This window comes from Coenobita brevimanus, chromosome 45 (genome assembly GCF_032717465.1).
Source record: "Coenobita brevimanus isolate Jiangsu-jjx chromosome 45, ASM3271746v2, whole genome shotgun sequence".
Lineage (NCBI taxonomy): Eukaryota > Metazoa > Arthropoda > Malacostraca > Decapoda > Coenobitidae > Coenobita > Coenobita brevimanus.
The window spans coordinates 31,394,795-31,398,592 of NC_136998.1; the positions used below are offsets into that span (position 1 = coordinate 31,394,795).

General features: G+C 43.2%; 1 long non-coding RNA gene across 1 annotated transcript; it reads right to left on the reverse strand.

Moving 5' to 3' along the window:
* Positions 1–1,786: 1,786 nt before the first annotated feature.
* On the reverse strand, positions 1,787–2,981 carry LOC145398317 (uncharacterized). Its single transcript, XR_013897116.1, has 3 exons — positions 2,889–2,981; positions 2,096–2,173; positions 1,787–1,906 (listed from the first exon to the last, which is right to left on the reverse strand). It is a non-coding gene; the product is annotated as an uncharacterized LOC145398317 (long non-coding RNA).
* Positions 2,982–3,798: the final 817 nt, after the last annotated feature.

A 3,798-nucleotide genomic window follows, 5' to 3' on the forward strand; every position in this document is an offset into this window, starting at 1 on the left:
GACAGTGAGGTGAAGGAAGCCAGCAGACTGCATTTTCAAACTTTGTGAAATTTCAGTGCTGCCAACACCAAGACTCTTGTCCTCGTTACTGCCTGCTATCAACTTAAATCATTTTTAATATATATAATTTTACAGTAAGAATCTTTCCTACTCTGCCACAAACAGTAAGACTGGAAATAGGCCACGTAAGTTGGTGCCTGATCGTGACTAAATCCTCCCGTTAACCTCAGTAAACCGATGAATTATCCTATTTTATTCCTCGCACATGAAGACAACCGCATTTATCTTATTTTTAGTAACTGGGGATTTATTTTCAAACTGAAGGGATTATTTTTTCGAACTGGAGGGGTTAGACACAGCCTTCATTAATCCCTGAACTACGAGACGTCCCTTATGCTGAATAAAATCGTCTGGTGGTTGCCTGATATCAGACTGGAAGGGTTTAATACAGGATCTTGTTTACCACTGATATGCCTTCAATACTGCACTTAACCTCTTCGATATAGCGTATTTTGCGAATTATTCGCGCTACCTCCGAAGCCATTTAAATCCTCTTAGAGAATATTTGATCTAGCGGGGTTTGATGTAGCCTTAAACCCTTCAGTATTAAAAGTCCTTACGTTGAATAAAATCGTCTGAAGGCAGCATGAACCAAAAGAAAAAAGTCACAGAACTGAAAAAGTTAAAAATGATTTCTGGGTCGTATAAGATGTTAGTTTTCACATTTTTGCCCAGATTTTCGTTCTTTTACAGCCTATTTTACTAAGCTCAGTGGCAGAATAAAAAATGCTATGGCTAAATAAGTCTCAGTAAGATAAATGACATATTCGAATTTCGCCTCAATCTTCGTCTCCACAAATTAGCTAAACTCTGCATTTTTTTTTCCAGGCTCTACTTCGCTAGCTGGCACAATGTTCAGCAGCAGCGAGGAGTGAATATCAAGCAAGAATTAACACCTTCACTACGAGAGATGCATGTATGAACCATTGGACTGATTGAAGTTACCGCTGTCCTGCAGCCCACCATCTTTTTGGTACTATCAGTGCCACCACATGGTGTCCCTCTCCAGCACCAAAATGAATGGCTGGAGGTTGCTTTTAATCCCTTCTGTTGGACACCCTTCTTGATCTGAATTAATCCGTCAGAGGCAGCCAGAATAGTTATAAAGGCGTCATCGTACTGAAGGGTCAACACAGCAGCTTCAGCAACAGGTATATACATGGATATTTTATAATTACATTCGATAATCTCTGCATATAATTTTGCACTGTTTGCATTAGTATTTCAGTAATTATATACTAATATTTCTACGTTCTCTTATACTCGCTAATTACTGCTTTATCATATGCACCAATTTATAATCGTCTATAATCATAATTAGTAAACTGATATATGTTAGTACCTTCTGTAATTCGATAATATACCAAATAAATCTCTATATGCACTAATTTTAATCCTCTATAATCACATGTCCTAATCCTTTACACTTATATGGCCTAATTTCCCCCCCACAGGTTGGCTCGCTGGTGTGTAGTGATGGTAGGGTGGAGGGCAGGCTGGGGTGGGGGTGGGGGGTACCCAGGAGTAGGGAGGGTCATGGGGCAAGCGTAGGTGGGTTAGGTAGCAGAGTTATGGTCATCTAGGTTGGCTTTCTAGGCCGGGTAAAGTTAGGCGTGGTAGTCTTAGGTCATCTATTAGCTTACTTGTTGATGTTGGTTGTATGGTTGTCCGGCCGGACATGTCTGTGGTTGTCGTTGGTGGTTGTTGGACACGACAGTTTGTTGGAGCGGCGATACACCACCAACGGAGGAGCAACAGCATCATCATCATCAGCATCGTCGTCGTCCTCATCAGTAGCAGCAGCACAGGCAGTAACTTCAGCGATGAGACAGGTAACTGGACGATCCTGAAATGGAATTGAAATTAGCCAAAAGTAACATATGACAGAAAATTCAATTTTGAATAATGGTTGAATAATAATTTAGAAGTGTAAAGACCTAGACTTCCAATGTACATGACATTTTCCTGAACAAGTATATGTTGCTTTACTTTGATATAAGACAGCACTAAAAGCAGATTAGGTTTTGATAATTACCGGTATGTATTTTTGACAGGCGAGTACAGAAGAGCGGAGACGCATCATCGACCACGCAGCTTCCCTGAACCCGATGTGCTGAGAGAGCGAGGACGGGAGAGGGTATGATGAGCAGGACGGACGAGCGAAGGAGGGAGGACGGGCGAGGGAGCGAGGACGGACAGGCAGAGGAACGAGGACGGGCGAGGGGGCGAGGAGATAAGACCCACGAGGGAACAAGCTACTACATCAACGGGATGCTGGTGTGTAAGCTGTTGGCAACCTTTCCCCTGTGACCGTAATCTCGTTAGCTCAGTAGGATATCTCTAGTCCGTTTACCCTAACCTGACAAATATTCATAATCTCTTCATGCTCAATGGATAGCAAAGTGTAATCAGATTAGAGACTTTGACTGGTAATCAAGGTTACTCATTCCTAACTTTTAGCGTAAGTCCATCGAATTTCATGTAGCCACGACAGACTTAATGAAATAGTTAATATATTACACATACCAGTAAGGTTGTGAGTGGTAAAGGCAGGTGAAAGCAGGCTATAGCATCGTTACTTGTAGAAGCGAAATGTTACTCTTTTACTTAATTTAGGCACTGTATAGATACTGGACAAAATGTATAGGAAGATGGCACAATTATGCAAAACAAATCGTGAAGTAAGAGGTATTAAAGATGTCAAATCTCATGGGAACGTCACTATGCTATCACTTACATATATTGGATTAAGACAACTGATGGAGAATTATAACTGAGAACTGTTGCTGTGACTATGTTAATCTTACAGACTGATGCAGACGACGCACCTACGACGAGAGGCGGGACGTCGTCGTGGGGGTGTTACGTCGGAGTGGGTCTACAGCGTCGTCGTGGGGGTGGTACGTCGGAGTGGGTCTACAGCGTCGTCGAGGGGATGTGACGTCGGAGTGGGTCTACAGCGTCGTCGAGGGGGTGGTACGTCGGAGTGGGTCTACAGCGTCGTCGTGGGGGTGTTACGTCGGAGTGGGTCTTGATGGGTCGGTTTAGCGGTCGTTGGGTCGGCTTGGGGCTTGACTGGTCGTCGTTGGAGCTTCCTTGGTCGGCGTTGAGGGATGATTGGTCGGCGTTGGGGCCTACTTGGTCGGCGTGGGACATCAACGTCGGCGTGGGAGTGCGGCTTCTGAATGGAGCTGCAGTGCTGGTGTGGGAATGCATCAAATACGTCAACACCAGCTGCAATGGTAAGAAATAATTTAACTTTTCAGTCTGCTATAGATTGTTCATAAGATTTCCAGCTTGCAAAATGAACTTCTCACAGCTACCGAACACTAAGCAAACCAGAGACAAAATTAGCGAAAAAATACGAACAGACGAAATTACACAATTCACTTATATGGAGATGTACCGCGTTATAAAAAGTGTGCATATTCGTTAAAGACCATGTATCCATTCTTTGCGTTTAACTTCTTAAAGAAAGGGCATTGCGCAAAAATGTGAATGACTTTGTGCTGATATAAGATAACTACGGGAAAAATTGATGTAACAGTGTTCATGTTCCACAGGGTTACAGACGGCGCACCTACGACATTCGGGAAGAGGAGGAAGCTGTGGCGTGGACGGGAGCTTTTTGGCCGACGGAAGGTTCGGATGCTGCAATGGTAAGGAAAATTTGCTGTATGATAAATCTGCTTATACTTGCTGATCTAAAACTTAAAATATCTGCATGTTTAACTAAAA